The following is a 21,766-nucleotide window of genomic DNA, read 5'->3' on the forward strand; positions in this document are numbered from 1 at the left end:
AAAGGAGATCAAAAGGGGTTAAAAACTAGGTATATTAATGCAAATGCAAGATAAGATACTAAATTATATTTATATCTTATAAATATATCTTATAAGTTAATACCTGTAAAATAAGTATCTCTGGTCATCAAATAAATCTTAATATTTTCCAAAAATCTATGTTAAGTAGTGAACTGTTATTGTATCTTATAAATGTATCTTAATACGGGATTTGCTGTTTATTGTTCTTAGATGCATTTTTTTATTTTACAATTTATAATAACTACTGGAATGTATACTAATGTTTTATGTAAGGTTAACAATAGGATACTTAAGCTTGGTGCACTTTCTTATGACTGAAAACACAATAAGTGGTTCGCAATACAAAAATCTTAAAAACAAGACATTCTATCAAGACACTTTTCTCTCAGTTCTGTGTGAGAATGGTTCGCTGGCGGAGGTGGGATCCGCCGCCATCGGAGCCGTAAATAAGTCTGATGGCTGCACTTTTTGGCATGTCGGCAGACCCATTGCGGAACGCCCCGCATTTGCGCTAATGAAAATGGATCTGCTTGCATGGGCCGCCGCTCAATTGAGTGTGCCTGAATTTATGCTGTGGCGACAGGTGCCCCCGATGCCCCCAGTGTCCCGGATGCCCAATCCCAATCCCAATATCATCCTGCACCTCAGGTCGTGTGCGTAAGCAGCTCGAAATATTTATGGGGATTTATTAGAGGGGAGGCAGGCCGTTCCTATGTGATATATGTTGGGGTAGGCTTTTAATGGGGCGGCTCCTCTTAGCAAGAAAGCAAACTTTGCTTTGCCGAGACTGCCTTCAGACTGACAAAATACTTCGTTTAAACTAAAAGATAATGTAATAAATTTGTTTAATTCTAATTTACAAAGGTAGGCTTTATTAAATATTTATTGACCACTAATTTAAGATTTTTTCAAAATAATACCTCTATTAAATCTAAAAATAATAATAGATTTATCGATGTGAACAAAATATTGAGATGATTTTATAGAAGTAATTGTCCAGGAATAATACAAAAAATTTTGATTGAATTATTTGATTTATTAGATAGACTACAATAATTATAACACGCAATAAAAAATGTATACATCCTAAAGTGTAAATTAATGTACCAACATTTTCTAAGAGCCCGCAATTAAATAAATCAAGCATGTTGATGGACTAGTGTCCGTTGTGCAATAATCCTAATAAATATATTTTTCTAACAAACAGTAAAGTATGCGCAAATACCAAGGCCTCAAAATGAGCTTTAAATAACTAACCAAACAAGTCTGTTAAAACCATTATTTCGGCCTACTGAAATGTCTACAAATTCCTGAAGCCTGAAAATCGCATAGCACCCACTTCAGACCTCCGACTCCTCGGGTCAGTGTGGATTGCAGATTTATAATCCGCGCGCGGGCCAGTTTGTTGATTTTTCTCTTACACCAAAAGCTGTCAGTTTTGTGTGCGCATACTTTTCAAGAAAATTGTTTTTCAAATAAATTTCCACCCACACATGCTTTGCATTTTACCAACCGATCGAGCGATCGAACAACAAATTCTGTTTTTGGATGGATTTGAATTGGGAACTCAAACGGGATCGATGGATATGGATCGAAGTTTCGTTTGGTTTACTGTTTGTTTATTTAGACATAATGCGCGAATAGCTTCAATCACTGGGCTTGGGGATTCGAATGGAGCGGCCAAGATCTCGTCTTTGATCTCTCGACCAGAGAGTGTGCAAAGCATTTCATATCGTTGGCCCGTGATTAATCAAATGAATGAATTTAGAAGCCCAAGTGGCATGGCGGCCTGCGTGCTGAGGGATGGGAACGAGGGATAAAAAGCGGATTGGTTGCGAAAATGCCAACGGCAATGGCTACGAAAATATAATTAAATATTTATCAAAATGTGTTACGGCAACGGCAATCCGAACACTTGTTCGGAGGCCTCGTCCTCCGCCTCCATTTCTCCGTTCCCGTCGAGCTGTCAAAAAGTGACATTTCCCACATCAACGGCCCGAGCGCCCGATCCGAGCGGAATCCTCATTTTCGCTACAACAATTTAACATTAATTCGCAGTCAAATAATGTTGCATTTTTTATGCGCAAATGTCGTCGTTGTCAAGTGCCAGGCGGAAGGATGTGAGTTTTGTGTTCTGTGCGCTGGCTTTTTTTCACTTTTCAGGGGGGAACTGGAAGGCGATGTTCGGGCAAACAAAATGGAACTCTAACGGATGTATTAACGCATTGAGTGCCCTCCTGCCAACCCTGCTGGTATATACACCATATAGCATATTAAAAAAACAAACAGGCCTGCACTCAAGCTGCTGGTGGTTGGATGTTGCTCATCCAACCAAAAGAGCCTGGCAAACGACGAGGCGTCGGCGGGCCTGGCAAAATGTCAAATGTCAGAACTTGACATGCGTGTGACATATCAGTGGCAGCTTTTACATTAATCAAACTCCCTTTTTCTTCGGGCCCACGGAAAGAGCAACTGAAACTGAAACACCAACTGAACGGGAGCCCGGATGCACTGTGAGAAAAATCACTAAAAAGTGGCAATGAATGAGCTGTACATAATACTCGTAATGCTCTTGTTAAAATAACAAATGTGTTGATTAATATCTTTAGGTTTCTATTGTCTTGAGTTTCTTTTTCGAGGCAGTATTTTCAAATTAAAAGATATTAATTAATAGTCTGACCATATCAAGGAATATAAATATTTTCCAAAAAAGATAGTATTATTTCTTATTATATAGTAAAAATATTATTATCAAAATCAAATAAACATATGTTTTTGATAAGTTCACACTATTTTAAAGTAATTTATTTTGAACTTAATGGTATCAAAGCAATGCATAATTTTTTATGGCTTAAGTAAGCTCTTCTTGGTTTATTAAGATATAAAAGTTGTAAAAATGGTGGTATTTTACAAGAGTTTTCTCTCAGTGCTGGACCAGAGCCAGTGCCGCAAACCACCGCCAACGATGACGATGACGGGTCTGGCGGTCCGTAGAGCCACTGAGAACGGCAACTTCAGGCCCGCTGACGAAGATGCTACACAATTGACACATTGAATTAGGGACATGACGCCTTCTGTTGCTAAAACACACAAACCCTCCTCCGACCTTCCCAAAAACCCACCACTCTCAACTCCCAGCTCCCGCTTCCATATTCATTTACTCCGATCTCCGGCGTTTTGAGTTCTTCATGCTCTTCTCGCCCATAATCGAATAATCGAATCATGTGAAACTTATTTTTGGAAATGCGGTTTTCGCTCGTTACGCTCTATTATGAATTTCGATTGGGCCATGGGTAAATTGAAGACCGTGAAAATGCATATGCCATTGCAGTAGGGCAATTCGAATGGAAAGGATTACAATGCCGTCGATGGTTGAAAGGGAGATGGGGATGATGAATTTCGACTGTTAAGATATTAGATATATCATTTTTATACCCTTCTTTGTGACAGGTAATAGCGTAAAGGGTTTATTGGTTTTTCAAAATATTATTTACTAATTGCAGCTTTATAAATTTGTCTTCGAATTTATTACCCTATACGCTAATATAACTTATGGATTATCTTTCTTTCTCCTTGCTTTAAATTTTATTGGATGATCTTAAATGTCCGCAATTAATATTAAGTGCAAAAATATGTTTTTATTAAGCCATTTAGAATGCGTGAGAAGTGGCAGTAAATAATCTTTTTTCTAAAGAAAATATAGCTAATTTAATCTACGATCTCACTTAATTCTTGAGTTAGCTCTTCATTAGAGCTGCGCTTTGTCTTCATCATTGCTCGGTGGCAATTGTTGTCAATCTATGGTTCATCAAACGTCATTAAAGCCGCTACTTATCTTTTTGGGGGTATTTCTCAGGGCTGCCCGCATGCGCTGTCAGCAGGAGCGTTATGGGAACAATCCTGAGTGAATGAAAGTGAAAACGTTTTGCCCATTTGCCCAAATGAGAATGTCACATCATTTGTCAAACGTTTTATTAGCCCAGTGGCATTGTGCATGCGTGTGTTCCCCAACTTTAATGAGGGGCTGGGCCAAAACCTCCAAGGGGGGTTCATGTTCTGGATTGGATCTCGTTGCCGAGCTCGAAGCGGAACGATCCATCTTGAACTCGTCAGATTGCGAGACGCCATGTATCTCGATCCCCCATCATGCGTAACGAAATGGCGCGCACAGTGGAATGCGCAGCGAATGGCACCAAACAAATCTGTGCCATGCGATACACTTGGGGAAATAAATGGAATAGAAATAGGTACGTGGCAATTAAAAGAAAAATCAAGAATAATAAAATTGTCCCTAGTAATGTTAAAATTCACAAATTGGTCCAAATTTGTTTATCAATTCGTTACAATTTCTTGAAACATGTTAAAATATTAATGAAAACTGATGTTTCTGAATTTAAATGACTAAGCGTGTGCTCGAATCCTCTTTTAATAAAATAAATACAATTTAATAGTATTTTTCTTGAGGTGTAACATTAAAAGGCTAGGGAAATTAGGGAAAAATTTGCGCACATGCGTGAAAATCAACAGGGAGGCGCCTCACAAAAAGCTGAGACAATAGTCGGGCCCCCGAGCCAAATCAATAAGAAATAATAAATAATCACACGGCCGAGCATATTATTGGTGGCTCGCTTGGCTTCTTGGGCAGCCGAACAAAAAGGCCAACAAATGAATCTCCCAATAGACATAAATCATGGCCCAGAGTCGGTTTCCTCATCATTTTCGGGCCGGCGGCAACCTTCAAATGATGCTCGCCAACATGTAGAACATGACGTGGGACAACCAAAATCATCCACATCAACCTGAGCAACTTCATCTCGAGACTCCATCTTCCACTACATCTACTCGAGATACGGATGGCGATTCAAGATGCGCGGCTTGATCAGGTTGCGTTTGCGCATTACGGCGATACGCGGAGTTCCAGAGTTTCGGAGTTACGATGAAATTGAAAACGCTCTTAATGCGCCTTGATTTATTATCATCATCTTGGGCTGGAGTGCGGCCGTGCGTCTGCGGTTTCTTTGGCCCATCATCTACCATTTACCATTTTGGCGCACAAGTGTTGTGAATCAACATTTATGTGAAGGATCTTTCAAAGGAAATTCTCGTATTCATTTTTATGCCCGTCATCCTCATCCTCGTCGTCGTCGATGGCTGTGGCGCGTGTGATCATGAGAATTGTAAATTTTGACATATTCATTTTGAGACGACACCCGAAAGGTGTTACATATCCATCCAGTCGAGCAGGCCCCCTCCAATCGAATGCAATGACATGCATTTATGCAATATTTTTCCATTTATACAGCCATATCCATCGGAAGATCGAAAGAATCCCATGCCCGGAGCTAATTTGCTATGCCAATGGCCATCAAAATATTGTTAAACATTTGTCTGGCCGTGCGCTTGGCCTGTCTTAAGCAAATATCGAAATGAAATAAATTTCAGGGCGGAAATATTTAGTTTATTGCCAAAGTCGGTCGCTCTCTGGGGATCAGGTGCAAGCCGGCTTTTCAGGCCAGCCAGCTGCAGATGGAAATTATAAAACAATTCGCTTGAAATGCGCATTGGCGGGTGCATTTAATTATAATAATTTTCGTCGGCCTCCTGTCTTTTTTCCGCCGTTCGCTGGTGCATTTAATTATAACGAAAATTGCTCGAAACATTGCCATTTATTCAGCCATTCCCACTCCAATCCCCCCGCCCGTTTCTCGATCTCGTTCTCGATCTGGATCTGGATCCTTTTGTTACCGCCCCAGTGGCTCATCTCATCTGATGGTCACATCTGTGCCGGTTGCGGATCTCCATGGGGTGCTTCTGCTCCTTGGCCAAGATCCAATTGGCCTGACTTATAATTTTCAGGCGATTTACATGGCGGAAATTATACAAGAACTTTGTGAGAGGGATCTCTGGAGCACTGGTCAGCAGGAATGGCTTTAAACTGGTTTGGCAAATTGCACTAATTCATGGGGAAGAATTCTAATCTCGTACATGTATAAATATAGTACATTAACATGCTTATCTAGTTTTATGAAGGCTCTAAACATGTTGGAAGATTATTAAGGCAATATAAATAACACTAAAAACAGACTTTATTGTTAAAATAATAAGAGGACAGAGTACACCTTAATGATAATTTGGAAAAATATATCAGAGAAAAAGTTTTAATACTAATACTAAAAATTAAATTTAAACGACTTGCAGATGAGTGTAATTGGCCTGACATTTGATCATATCTGAGCCACTGGCCAATGGAGGTTCTTCTGAAAACTGATTTGTAACTCGACATATAAAACATACTACTGGGATCCTCTTATGTCAGTGCCTCCCTGGCAAACCACCCCCTCCACCACCCACATGTATGAGTTTCCTATCCTCAGAAAACATAAACTTAATGCAAAAATCTTTCCATTTAACAAATGCCGAGAATTCATGCTGAGCCGGACCCGGAGACCGAAGTGACCATGTGGCCATGTTGGCCAACTTGGCTACAACTAGTACACAGAGAAAAAATCGGCTAATTTTATAATATGTTTTAATATTTGAGAGTAAGAAATAAGCACTATTTACACTTTATATCATAGTTTAAAATCACTACTTGATACCCTGTATAATATTTTTGTAACCTGCTCTGAAAGTTAAATCTGAAATCATAAAAGTGTTGGGAAAATTTCTTTACTTCTTATAAGTGTTGGTTAGGTAAATAATAGTACGCATATTATTGGCTGTATCTTGTATCTTTTTCTGCAAGTTAAACCTGGAATCATAAAAGTGTTGCTAAACTTACTTTACTTCATATAAGTGTTGGTAAAGAACGTAACAGTATGCATATTATTGGCTAAATATGTGTGCAAATACAATTTTTATTAAAAAAGAAATTTAATAAAATATTTTTGGGTAAAATTCCGCATATCTCTACTTTCCTATGCGACTGTATCGTAGTTTCTGAATAATATTTCTCGCCGTGCTTGTGACCACTGTATCTGACTCAGAGCCAGTATCCCAGTAGCCATGTAGTCGTGGATGAGCTACTGGTTACTCGCCTGCCGCCCGGCTGATAAATCACGAATGCATTTGAGCGCGTATCAATGTGCAAAACGGGGTCTCGAGTGGGGGCCTGAGGGCGGTGTGTGTGTTTAGTTTGTAATTATTTTTACGCTCTTTGCGCGAAATTTGAAATTCATTTCATAACTCAATGTAATGGCGACCGCAAAAGCTCAGCCAAACGCTAAACTCGGCTCAGCTGGCCATGAGTGATGGGCCAATAAACTAAACGATTTTATGTCCCCGACTCCGGCGACGCGACAGGCCGAGTAATGAAAAATAATTAGAAAAGCGTTTAGACGGTGAAAGATCTCAACCCGCCCCAAAAGTGAAACCTCAGGTTGGGTTTTCAAATCAGCATTATCCGCTAATTGCTTGTTAAATGTCGCCGGTAATGTGCAACTCTGAATGGGAAGTGGGTCCGCAAATTGCATGTGCAAATGCCAATGCAAAAATGCAAATCAAAATGGGCAGTCACTCAGTATCGATCTTGAGGCAGTGTGCTCGAATGACAAATATCAATTGCATGCGATTTGTTTCATGGAATTTATCAGAAGGTTGTACAGCCTGCAGATGCAAAAGTGGATGTATTAATTGAGAACTGCCAGAGCAGATTTGCATCTTTGAAAACAGGAATTCATCGCATTTTTTGCTTTTAGTCTTACATCAACTTAATCAAAATATGTGTAAGCTATTTGTCACGAATGCAAATTTGGCATTCCTCACCTATAATCCTAAAAATGTAAAAATATAAAAAACGTTTTATTTTTTGCCGACACTGGCGGCCAAAACGAAACTAAACATCTATTAGAGTTAATGCCAAACAAAAAGGTTCAGAAACAAAAGACGAATAAGAGATGCCAGTAATAATGGGGCATGGCAGGGCAAGATACAAACAGCAAAATCAATTACAAAGCGATTTCTCTTTTGATAGCATCCAGCATATGCAAAAGGCCAAAGTTGGTAATTGAATACCAATATTCAATTTATACACTGACAGGAAAGGGGTACATAAAACTAAGTCACTAATATAATATCGAAGATATCGAAGTTCTTCATAGAAAATAGCTCTGTAATTTTAAATTGAAATAAAAGTATCTTCAAGATAAAATAAAGAAAAAATTGATGAGAGTTCTACTAAATGTATATGTATCTCAAAAAAAATAAGCTCTTGGTTTAATTTTTATTTGACGTTTCGTAAATAAAGATGTGATTTTTAAAATATGATTTTCTTATGAAATAGTTTCCATTCTTTGTAAAAAATATGCTCTATCTCTCCTTTTTTTCGTTGTATCTAAGATATCCATCTCAGTGTACAATTCATTTGAATAGGGAGTACTTCTCGTCAAGTTGCGGCCAGATTACGATGGATATTCTGCACATTCACGCCGCAGACGGGGCCACAAAGCCACCAAAAGCACCGCCACTGACACGCTGTCTGCCCCTCGCGCCTGACAAAAGTTACATCGAACATTAAACATCAAACCAACTAATTGAGTGCCGATCACAATGAGCCATAGAGATCTCCGCGGCACCTTGGGACCTGCTCTGCGATCGGGGATTGGGGACTGGGGACTGGGGATCTGGGTTCTTGGATCTCGAATCTTGAATCTCGGATAGATTGCCCACGGGCTGGGCCGCCTTTAATGTGAGCACCTATGACGGCGACCCCCAACTCCATCGCAGTCCAACAGTCCATACACCAGAAAGTATCTCCAGCTCAAATCAATCTTATCAGGCGAACGTGTGTGCGTGTTTCTGTGTGTGGTTCTAAGCAATTCAACCGCACACTGGCGGCTGTCACCTAAGCTATTAACCTGATTTTCTAGATTTTCAATCAAGTCCCAAAAGAAAAAGACAAAACCCATTGAATCCAAACGAAAAAAAGGCGGAAAAAAACGAAAAGAGACACGCATACAAAAGGGAGGAAGGAGAAAAAGAATGCAGAGCTTCGAGCAGCCGTATCTACATACCAAAAAGGCAGCAACAAAAGGCCTTAATCCGGTATTGTATCTCGTGGATCGACGCTCTCCGACTGGATCCGCTGGATATGCTGGCGGCTTAGACATCCCCTGGCATTATTATAAAGTCAAATTTTGTTTCGTTTAAATGCGATCTTTACGCTGAAAGCGTGTGTCCCTTTTTTCCCGAAAACCCAAAACCAAAAACCGACAAATCCGAAAAACCTTTGAAGACCATCTAGCAAGTGCCGTGTGCCATGGAGAAAGAGGGACAAGAGCCCAGACCGAAAATTGAAAACACAAATCCCGAAAACAAAAAGGCATTTTTTGATTGAAATCAATTTAAATTGTTTTCTAGAAAAGAAGGCTCTCCGACAAAAAGGCAACGGGGTAAGGCCCAGATAGTATCCATCGGATAAATGTGCGGGTCCGCACAGGTACCCTACCACACCAGAGCCTCCTCTCAAATCGAATGGTGGGAGATGGAGATCAATCCCGGGCAAATATAGTCGTGCATGTGTCCAAACTGTTGGCAGCTATTTAGATGGATTAACATAAATCCGAATGCACGAAAAGCCATGTGAGAACTATTGGAAAGGAGATACGACCAGGGGATAATGTGTGGGAGATATCACCAGCCGCCTGAAAGGGGGAACACTCGGTGTGCATCTTGACTTATGGGCATGAAAGAAAGTGATTATGTTCGCCGTTAAGAGCTCAAGTTCTCATCCCGAGAAGTTGGCTAGGTAGACAAACTCGTGGAGTTGGTGGATATTTAGTCAGCAAGCCTAAGGTTAAATCCACTTGGTGTTAAAAATATAATGATATGAAAAGAGCCTACTGAACTCTGTTTAAAAAGACTAAAAAGATAACGTTAAATGTTAACTTGTATGTTTCGGATGTGACTGTATTTTTAATTGATATAATAATATAATTTAATGAATTTACATATTATTATATAATTGTTGTTTTGATAAACAATGGTTTATATTACCCTCTTGCAAATCGACCTTTTGATGTGGAATCTTCTAAATATTTGTATTATTCCTATTTATTTTTGAGTGAGCTAACAAATCTTTGCCAGTCTTTTTCAATAGCTCATCCCCTGAAAAATGTATCTTATGCGTCATCTATTTGGTATCTTATCTGACAATACATTTGGCTAAAAGCCCACGCCGGCAGTATCTTGGTATCTTTAAAATCTATCACAGCTCACATCCATCTGTCTAATTATGAATGCCAGCTCCCACAGTAAATTCAATCAGATTCTTTTAAAATCTAATAAAAGCCAGTGAACAAGAAAAGACGGCCGAGACAATGGTTATGGCTTTTGGCCAAAAGCGACGCCCTCGTGTCTCCGGCTTGGAAATTGTTTTTGGATGACCGTGATGGCCATAACCCGGGCGATTAGTATCTTTGTTGAGAAGTACTGCCATTATGATGCCAATTCGAAAGAGCTTTCTGTGGAAGCAGTCCATAAAACGGGCATAAGTGTCGCCCTGACTCAGATCGTCTGGGATGGCCACACACACCGCAAACCATGGGCACAAACTTTCCGGTCGCGTTGGCCGGAAACGCAACTTAAATGGCAATTAAAACTATAACTATTAGATAATGCCCGCGGCGGAAACAAGGCGTAATGATGCTTGTAAACCAGAAAGGCGAGCCGAACCCATCCCATTTGAACTTTTAACCCGAACGAGCCGGAGACCACAGGTGCAGGGGGCCATAAACTGACAACTTTCTGGACAAGTGTCAGGTCGTGTGATTTATGCGCGCGCTTCCCCAGAATTCGAGCGACTTCGGTAGGAGGCAATGGCAATGGCAGTGTCTCAGGTGAAACCTCAGGAAGAGGAAAAGGCGCATGCGCAACGACCTGCAGGTCGCCCAGCGGACACAGTGGACACAGGGACAGATGGACAGCCGGACTGTGGATAGTGGACATTGGATAGTGGACAGGGGACAGTGAACGGTGGATTGGGGAACGAGAACTGCGGACAGGGAACAAATGTTAATCGCTTTAATCTCTCAAGTGCGCCGAAAACATGCTGCCAAATGTCCCATCGCGGAGACACAGCCACGTTTCCGTCACATTGACGCTCTTGTCCACTGAGAAGAAAACTTCCTACTATAAATCTGTCCGATTTTATTTTTCATTTAGAAGTATCAAACCATCATAAAGATATTTTAATAAAAAAATTTGTATACTCTTTGATTGGTAAAAATAGGATTTAAGACATTTGATTCGTACCAATCGATCTTGAAAATAATATTTTCAATAGTTGAAAAATAATCAATAAAATAGATTTTATAATTAATTTTTAATTATGAAAAATATAATATTCTTAGATTGTAGTGGATTCAGTTTTATGAAATTTATCTATGACAAAATCTTTTGATTATCAATTTTACTTAAGATACTTTTAAATACTTTTTTCAGTTTTCAAATAGATTTCTGTGGTACATTGTAAAATTATTTTTCAAATAAAATTTTAAACATTTTTTTGGAATTTAAGATTCCTTATTTATATAAATAATTGTAGATTTTAGGAAACCTGCAAAGATATAAAAATATATATATATATATTTTCAGTGTGCCACTGCCCGTTGCGCAATTCTTGTGCTGGTCAATGGCCATGTGTATGTCACCCAAAAGACAGCGGGGCACGGTAAAGAATTGCCGAAAAACAGCAAAGAACAGCAGCAGGTTGTCCGATTGCCACGGAATGCCGACATTCCCGGCCCGATAAGCCGAATGTCCAATCGAGAAATGCATTATCCAAATTTTCAGGGCCAACAGATGTTGTCTTCGCCGAGGGCAGTGAGTAGTGGGTGGTGATCGGTAGCAGGGGGAACCCATAACTTATCCTTGGGTATGCTTGAAATATTAACGACCTCCTGGCCAGGGGCAATCAAAAGTCATCGACAGCCAACACTTAAAACGAAAGCAGAAACAGAGCCCATACGAAATCATCAAAACCAGGGAAATGTGCATTAAAATTCTGGGCGAGGAAAAGCCGACCTCTGCGCGATCGAAGAGCTAAGAGTTATGGTGGGGCCGAAAAGCAGATTGGGCCATTGCACGGCAGTATCTGATTTAGATGCAAATCAAACCAAGGGCCCGCCAGCGAGAACAAACTATGAATGTGGTATTGAATGGCTTATGGATTTCAGATTTCAGTTTTAAATTTAAGACCTTACACATTGAGTATTTTAATGTGGCGGCCCCGAGAAAAAACCAAAGTCTGATCGCATTTGGCTTGACCCATCGTCGACCCCTTTATTTTCGTTTTTCTTGGTGTGGACTCTTCAGATACGCATCTGATTCGTGTATAAGACTATCAACGGACACATTTATTTCATGTTTATGTTGATATTTTCAAATTTGATAAAAACAAAAAAAAACCAGTAACACAATACAAAACATAGATTTTTCGTTTCGTTTTTTTTTTTAATTTATGTTAATGCCGCGGCAGCAGAAAGATTGTGGCTCATTATCATCATTCTTCTGGTAGTTTGGTCTTCTATTGGGGAGCAAGACTTTGAGTCATTTCGAGGCACTTTGTGCACTTTATTGGCAGGAGTGGCGCTTTGCCCGGCGATAACTGGCGATTGATGGATGCCCATTGATAAGGAGCTTGTTACTTGGTATCTTTTGGATAGTCGCTCTGGAAGTAGAGCAGAGAAATGGGAATGGCTGAAGAGAAATTGCTGGTAGAGTTTTAGATACATAAACAGATAAATTGAGCGGAAAGGGAGTTAAGTGGTTTGGCAATTTGATTTTAAGCAGGCATGCAAAACCAACTTTTTGTTTAAGTCTAAGTTACATAATTAATATTAAAAAAATAAGTTCTTATAATATATACCTTTTAATACGATAGCTAACCATTTTTCTTTGAACAAAGACCATATTTGTATTGCCTTACTGTTTGCTTAAAACTTGTGAAAAGCTCCTTGGAAATTTTTAATTTAAAGGTGCTAAGTGTAGATAATAGCAAGAGTTTTCTGTATATTCATCATTTAATTTCTAAGCCCATCCAAAATTTTCTCAAGCGAAACCCTAAGAGGCTTACCCAACTTCCTACCAACTGATCCAATCCCATCAGATCCATTCGACTGGTACGGCCAATCAACTCTCTAGGGTGGGGCGCGGAATAAAAGAAACTTATTTAAATCGAAAAGCGCATATGCATAAATATTATTTAAGTTGATTTTTTGCGCACAATTAAAAAAGGAAAAAGGCCTGGGTAGCAGGGGAAATCCGAGGGATTGCGGGACGCACTATTCAAATTAAAAATCGAACGTAAATGCGGTTCACAGCAGGATGCGCGATTTTGAGAGAGCCTCCAAAGCCTCCAAAGCCTCGGAGCTGGAATGAAAATGGGGATTGGATGGAGATGGGGGATCAATGGGCATGGCGACTGATTGTTGTTGGACGGACCGACCGGCGGACGGACGGACGGCGACTGCTGGGGCATATGATAATTTAAGGCTGCACAACGTCATGCTGTTGCTGCACTGCCATTTATACCAAAGACGGTCGGCGGGGGGAGGAGGACGGAACTGAAGCGAACCGAACTGAACGATTGGAGCCGCGGGATTGCGTGTTTGTATCTTACGGGTATGACTGACTGCTGCCCGCGCCGCATGGTATGGATGCGATCCGAGTGCCCGGCCTCCATTTGGGGGCCGCCGACTGTGCCGAGCATCCTTTGATGTGGCCAGCTCGGGATGCTTCCAAAAGGTGCAGGGACACTCGGAGAATCCAGTAAATCCTTAAATAAATTTTGGATTTTTTTTTAATTACTTTGGGTTTAATTCGAAAGATATTAGAACTTCAAGCCCCAAAATAAATGTATACTAAGAGGTATGAGTAAGAGAAACCAAATTTTTATTTTTATCACACTTTTTAGATAAAATAATGTAGAATTTCAAATGTTAAGCGCATATATTTAATTTATTGTTGTTTTTAAATAAGTAAGTAATATGACAATTTCTTGTAAAAACATATTTAATTTAAATAGTATTTTGAATAATAGATACGTTTTATTATTCTTTATTACATCGATAAAAAGTAACTTTACCAAATAATATTTTACATAACATGCTTTTTTATTTAAAAATTTCAATTTTATAAATTTAGATTTCAAACTTATGACCTTTATAAATAAAATATTATACAAATATTATTGAAATGTTCCAAAAGAAGTGGGCAGAAAATTGCTTTTTCTGTCTAAAAATATAGGAGAATTACCATGAATTCATGGCTACTTTTCATATTACTTCCAAATTTAGTTCAGTGCATCCCAGACACTGCGCCGCTGCTCATCCCTCCCTGCGCCTTTGATGCGATAAAAAATTAAGGCGATAATGGAATTGAAGCAAATGAGCTGGCCAACATTTGTAAGATTGCCCTTGTCCCGCTGATCCTCCCCTCGGGCGACCCCCTCCCCCTGGGCCACAAATAGAGGGGGGGTGGGGTGATGTATCCCCATTTGATCCCCCTTCGATTGGCCTGGAAACTATGCAGCTGTGCGACAAGCAAAAATTGGACAAGCGACACGCAATTTATGTCAATGTGCGCACCCAGCGCCGGCCCACACGGAAAATTCGTTGTAATTAATAAAGAAAACGGATCGCGGCGACTAAACCATAAATGCGGCTAAAAAATATGGGAAGAAAAATTTCGTGGCGGGGTAAAAACTTTCGACATGTCGCTGTGTGTTCAATTTACAAGCCACCTACGTTGCGCCTGACAAACGGTCGACCATAAAAATTAAAGAAAAATAAAATCGTATATTACGTACCCCCACCGGCAACCCCCTCTATAAAAGTGGAATGATGTTGGCCCGGCTAACAACTTCATTTCGAGCGACGCAAGGCGACACTCATAAGGCATAAATTTGCTAGACTTAAGCCTAATTTATGCCGCGTTTTCGAGCCTGGCCAGAAAGGGTCGCTAAGTGCATGTGTGCGTATCTCTATATGCAACAAGTATCCCTTGGATACGAACCCCGCCCGGCTAGCCGGCAAGCCGGCAAACCAGCGACTGCATCTGCATTCACAATTAAACAATTTCCACTAAATCTCGTTACTTCCTTGGCAATTTGTTACGCGCGGCAGCAAAGTTATGTGACGCTGTGCCATAAATTCATGCGCCAACCGAGGCTACCCCTCTTCAGCCCCCGCCCCTGGCAGAGAGACCCCCCCTCCACCCCTTTTCAGGCCGACCATCCAGTGGCTGTGAAATCTCCTGCAAGCGGCACTTAAATCGATGGATTTATGTAGCCCGGCACGCCTGCGCAGGAGGAACCGCATCCGAAAGTGCAGGAATCCCGAGGAATCTTTGGGAATCTGTAGGTCCGACTGGTAAGTCGACTGGCCAGCGAGCTGCAGGCGAGCATAAACTCCGATTAGGCGACACTCGGCAACGGGTCATCACCTGGAATGAAATATACTCACCCAGCCTCTCCTTCTCCGGTATAGCTGACCCAATGCCCAAGGCTCTGGCATGGGCAATAATGGTATAGGGGTTCTGGAGAGTTGGGTGAATAAATAAATAACGCGTGGGTGGAGCCTGACAGTCATTCGATCCGATGTAGTTGCAGCTAATTCAAGTTCAATTGAGGATCAAGTGGGGCATTATTTTGGATAAATGTGGACTTATGCGGCTGTCTCGATGTGTAATGTCGTTTGCAAAACATTACGAACACATTAAAATTTAAAAAGATAAATTGTGGATTTAAAAAACAAAAGCTTAACTAAAGAGCATTCGTTTTTATAAAAAAAGATACAATTTTGTAACCATTTTTACAATTTAAAATTATTATATTACATAAATATACAAAATTAAAATATTTTACTGCCAGATAAGCTAAATTAAACCACAAAGGAAAAATTAAAAGGTATAAAAACATAATATGTATTTTTAAACGACCTATTATTTAATGTAGACTTTAACATTTAAAAGCGTCATTGCGTACTAATAAAATTATATCTTTGTGCGGATTAAAAATAATCTGCTTAGCTCTAAAAAATATATATTTAATATGAAAGCATATAAGTTGTCTACCTATGAAAAGCATGTTTTATTTTTAAAAACCTTTTTCATTTCTGTAACTGTGTTTTGTTTATTAATATACATTTAGTATTATTAACTTTATTAATTTTCTATCAACCCTCCAACTATTTTCTTGAAGCTTCCACTTAATTAATTCAAATGAAATGCAATTCCTCATCGCAATTTTCCGGCGAGTGTTATCCAGCCGATATCTCTAGATGTTTCGCATTGTTTCGCAAAATTTGCGTACTCTCTTTCCAGTACAAGAAATTTCCAAATTCCGAAATTTCAGCGTAAAGTTTCTGCATTACGCCCACAAAAAACGGAAGGGGTAGATCGGGTGGAAAAACGAAAAGGAAAACAATGTTCCATTGGTCAGGCCGGCATGTCTGTGCGACAGTGCATAAAAATATTTCAGAAATGTTGCATGCAACACACGCAAGAAACCGAAGAAAACCCCGACGACGACGGGGAAAACCTAGAAGCCAGCACTGGCATTTCATTCTGTTATCAAATCAAAGCGTCTTGCATACTTTTTGCCTTCGCAGCCATCGCGAAACGGAGGCAAAAACGTTTGCTTTTTGATTGGGGGAAAATCTTGCGAAAAATAATTTTAATTTATCACTTCCGCCGGCCATTGTGTCGTTCCATTCTCCGTTCACCCATTGCATTTCCCCCGACTTACCCCTTTTTTCGGCCAGATTGCAATCTTGCATTTCCTATATGCATGCATGCATGCCACACCAGTGCCATTAGGCCCGGCTCTGGCTCCGCCATGGAGGGAGTCCTCCATTACCATCACCATTACGGCACTACCGAACTGCCGATTGCTGTAAACTGGGTGCAGTTCCTCAGTAGCACTCCATGGTGCTCCCCGCCCCGAAGCCACTTCTGCACAGTTTTTGTGCCACATTTACTATTCGTCTGTCTATGCTTTGTTTGCACCCATATGCAAATGCAATTTTCGCAGCTAACGGTGTGCGCGCTCTTTTGAGTTATGCCAGTGGGGTGCTGGAGCCCCCAGACCCCCTTCGAAACACCCCCTCCTAAAGGGGTCCGCCGTATATACCTAGCTATGTAGCTGGGCTTGGTTTGGGCCTGGGCTTCGACTTGGGCCAATGGGCCTTCGCCACGCAACAATGGCCACCAGTCTTGGCCCCAGGAGCGGATTAATTAAGATCAAAGTTAAGGTAATATAAAATTATCAGATTCCATCATTAGTATTTTTTCAAAGAATGTACTTTTTTATTTGTCATTACCATTTTCACAAATAAATATTTACTTATTTTGAGTTCAATTTTTTTTAATATTAAAAACAATTTATTTATCTCAAAGCTCAAAGTTACTTTATAGATTTATTTTCATCTAAATTGTTAGATTTTATTTTCAAAATAAAACGTGTTAATTTTAAAAAGTATGGAAAATGGTGTACACCATAATAGAATCAAATTAAAACAGAGTAAAGAGTAGAGTAGAGTAAAGTAAATCCTTTTTTAAGTACCTGCATTAAGGTGTTACGTCAATACCTTAAATATCATTGTAAATAAAGAATAAAATAAAGAAGAAAAATATGTTGTTTAAAGGTGGTGATCTTAAACACCGAAGATATTTAATTAAGTTGAAGTTTATATTTAAGATTTATATAAATAAGTATTATATGTAATTTTATCTAGAAGTTATACTTTCCAGATATAATCGAAAATATATTAGGGATGGCAAAATATGTTTTATTCATATAGTATTTCTTTGATGCCTTTTATACAGCCTAAGTAACTTTATTTTTTAAAATATTCTACTTTTTTTTTCATTTAATTTAAGTAGCCCTATTTTCCCCGCGCTAATTCCGCCCCCGTACCCGTCAACTTACCAACTTGAACGGCAAGTGTTGACCCTATTTTTTCGGGGTAGCTAGGCTTAAAGGCCCTTTGCTAAATGGCGTAACATTTTTTGCATGTTTCAAGTGCCCCCGCCTTTGCACCCGCGACGAGGAAAACCCCCTTGAGTTTTCTGCCTTCAGTTCCCAGTTCGGTTTTCAGACGGTCATCGGTGGGCCCTTAACGTTGTCGTCATGTTGCCACAGACATTTGCTGCATTGCACTGCACTCGCGGCTTTTTCGCCGTTCTGTGTTTTGGCTAGCAAGTTAATTTAGACGGGTCTCGCAGCGGAAAACAAAGGCAAAAAGCCAGCTGCCTGCCATATTCTTGGCCCCGCAGAGCTGTTTATTTTTTTGTTTTTTTCACTTTTTTGCCCCTGCTGGCTGGGTAATTAATCATCGGGCTGGTAAGCATTCGTGTAAGCGCTCTTATCGCTCAAAACACATCTCAAGTAGTTAATTTTAAAATGCTCCACGTAACAGGCTGCAATTTCAGTTGGTTGGCTGGAAAAGTTGGAAGGGAGGGGGCAAAGGAGGAGGCCACTTGTCAACGCTTTTGATTGACAGCACTTAAATATTTTCGCGAGGCATTTCTCTTCAGGCCCTGGCCACTCCCCCGTAATCCGCACTGCCCCAAAAAAATCTACACCCACGTGGCTCACCTGGCTTATAAGTTGGTTATATAAATTTCTATTTATTTCCCAGGGCTAATTGAGGAGAGGCGCCCCCAGGCGGCCGGCGGCTGCACCCCGGTGATTACCACTAGAGAAAAATGGAAAGAAAGAAGAGGAGAAAAAACTCGAGGCATATTCACCCACTGCACTTGGTGGTGGCTATGCTGCCTCTCTCTCTCGCCTCGCACATATAGCCGTCTCTTTTCAAATATGGCGACGACTGCCATTGGCCGATGCTGCCTCGAAGAGGCGTGGCCATTTTGTGCTGAAAAACAAGAAAATCGGCGTCTGGAAATTAATTTTAATAACAGCGAAAAACCTCTAGCAACAAGTGCAATTCAATATTGGCCACAAATCGAATTAAATCAAAGCAAATACAACGGCTTTTGAGGCGATTTGAGTCCACCTTGACAGTTGTGGGCCAAGTGGAAAGGCAGGAAAAGGGGCTTACTTCAGTTGAGTTTACCCGAAACTTCCCCCCCCTGAGGCCAAGTGCAATGCGATATGGCAATTTGGCTGTCAGTTAGCCGCTCTCCGGGCCAATTAACCGGCCTGGTCCCATTGTTATTGCCATTTCGTGGCCCCAAGTAAGCGACCAAACTCAACTGATGATTTTGCGGTTTCAGCTGTGCGTTGTGTGCAAACAGCAATTATCTGATAAATGCCCTGGCGCTGAAAAATTGATAAATTGCTCATGTAAACGTTACGCTATGATTATGGCATTTCGATCCCAGCGATCCAGCGAGTGGAGTTTTAATTTCATATTCTGCGGCATCAAGTGCACAGCTGACAGTCAATTGCTGTCAAAAAAGAGTTGGCTGTACTTCGAGAGGCGACGAGTGGGAATGAAGAGGCTAAGGCTTCAAAAAGCGGTTGTATCTATGAAATTATGGTTTTTAGAGGGGAGCAGAGATCATAAAGACATGAATTATCTCTCAAGTTCATACTTATTATGTTATCTGAGTGGGATTACATTTTTACAACTTCATTTGCAAGCTCGAATTTAACAAATTAATTTTTAAAGAAATTAAACCAATATTATCAGATTATATTTTAATTTTTTCCTTATGATAACTTCAGTGTTTTTTTAAATTTTTGGGTTCTATAGTATTTAAATGTGGTTATCCATAAAATTATAGAGTTCAGAAGGCACTTATAAAAAAACAAACTATAACTCAAGTGCATATTATTATTTTTAGATTATCTAAGTGGGGTTAATTATTTTTCATTAAACTAAAAACATTTAAAAATATTTTTAAAATATTTTGTATACGTTTTTGGAGGATATATATTTTAAAAAACGTTATAGCTTTAAAATAAGGTCTCTAAAAGTATGATTAACTTATAAGCACAGTAATTATAAAACAAATGTGTATTTATTATCTTATCTAAGAGGGATTACATTTCTTATAATTAATTTTAAAAGCTAATTTTTGGCCTACGTATTTTAAGAAATCTCAAACTATTTTTGAAGTGTTTTTAATTATACAATAATTTATTGACTCAATTTAAAAGTCAAATGTCTTGTAAAAATACAATTTTTTGTAAGAAGCAAAACTGAATAAAATTTGACTAGTGTCCGGTACATATATTAAAAAGCGATATAAATAAGTATATTGAATGCTCATTTTGAATCAACTTTTATGAATATTATAAGTTGTCTGCATTCGTTAATAGTAAACTTATGTAAAACTGATAGTATTTATTTAATTTATCATCAATTTACATATTGAAATGAGGAATAGCCATCTGATAAAAGTTGTTTATAGGTGATATTTTACGAATGTTGACCCACCTAGTTATGTTATATTTTTAGGAATTTTTTGTGCTTAACAATTTTTTTTAAGTGCCAAAAATAGGAATGAATTAAATTAAAATATTTTAGAAATGTAAGCAACTGTCAAAATGAATAAGTAATCACAACATATGTGATTTCTTGGCACTTTCCTTCGACAGCATTAGATCTTTATCATTAAAGCCTGTTGTCTAATCGTTTCCAGCCAATTTATGGATGGCCCCATGACAAATCGCCCATTGACAACCATAAACTAAACAGGCCGCGAAACCCAACTCTAGCGAAGATCTACGGCGTGGCATTAAACATTTTGGGGCTGCCAGACGAAGAGGTCGTCATCTCATCAGTTGATCAGCAAATCCATCATGTTCGAAGGGCTGTGGATTGTCTTCCTCTGGATGTTGAGCGCTGCCTTCTTCCCTCTGGCTAATTTGTAGCCGTTCGGTGTTTATGCTTGCCACAAGACCAAAAGTCAAGATGATGATGGCCACCAAACGAGGAGCGACGATGACGAGCATCGATGTGCAGGAATGGAATCGCTTCGCTTCGGATCGGATCGGATCGGTTCGGTTTGTTTATTTATTTAATTTCAGTCAAGCTCAATTAGAAACCCAAATACACAGCCAGTCGGGGAGTGTGTGTTTGGCATGGTATAAATACATTTTCCCCGGGTCTCGTGGCGTTGTTTGGCTTTGGCTCTGGCGCTTTTGGCTTTATTGATTTAAAAAAATGAAAAATTTATGTTTAAACAAAGCGTATGCGCCCTGCATCCAGTGCACAGGGCGTTCGCTGAGATTCAGAACAAGAATCCGAATCTGATTCCATTCGATTTGGCCATTGGCGCCACCACTTAAAATCAACATGAGCAAGAAGCTTGGCGGACTTTCAAATGTAAATAAATAAACAAACAACGGCAGTCCAACCGCCAAATCGAAGAAAATCGAAGCGTACTCGTTCTGAAAAAATATATGCATCGATCTGGGGCCAGAAAAAGGGAAGTGAGTGTGTTTTGCATTGTCGGCAAAACGCCTTTTGATGCCATCGGGTCGGCGGAAATAAGTTCACATAATCAAAAATGCAATTGGCGATGAATGCCAGCAATGCAACAATACAAATAAATTGCAATCATTCATCAAAAACAAAAGACTTGCCGGCAGGGCAGTCGCTGCCCCAGCTTCAGTTGCAATTTCTGTCGCTGCTGCAGTTGCAACTTGCGACTTGCTACTTGCAACGGTGGCAACAGCAGCTACTGCCGCTGCAATTGTGGCACCTTATTTGGGCAATTGGATGAAGGCGATAGGGGGGAGAATATCGTAGGACCTAAGCAGGTACAGTGGCTAACG

General features: G+C 39.8%; 1 long non-coding RNA gene across 1 annotated transcript; it reads right to left on the minus strand.

The window, feature by feature from the left end:
* Window positions 1–12,450: 12,450 nt before the first annotated feature.
* LOC127011498 (uncharacterized) lies at window positions 12,451–20,511 on the minus strand. The gene is made up of 2 exons (XR_007764482.1): window positions 20,424–20,511; window positions 12,451–12,688 (listed from the first exon to the last, which is right to left on the minus strand). It is a non-coding gene; the product is annotated as an uncharacterized LOC127011498 (long non-coding RNA).
* Between the last annotated feature and the right edge of the window lie 1,255 nt (window positions 20,512–21,766).

The sequence above is a fragment of the Drosophila biarmipes genome, chromosome 3R, assembly GCF_025231255.1.
Source record: "Drosophila biarmipes strain raj3 chromosome 3R, RU_DBia_V1.1, whole genome shotgun sequence".
NCBI classification, from domain to species: domain Eukaryota; kingdom Metazoa; phylum Arthropoda; class Insecta; order Diptera; family Drosophilidae; genus Drosophila; species Drosophila biarmipes.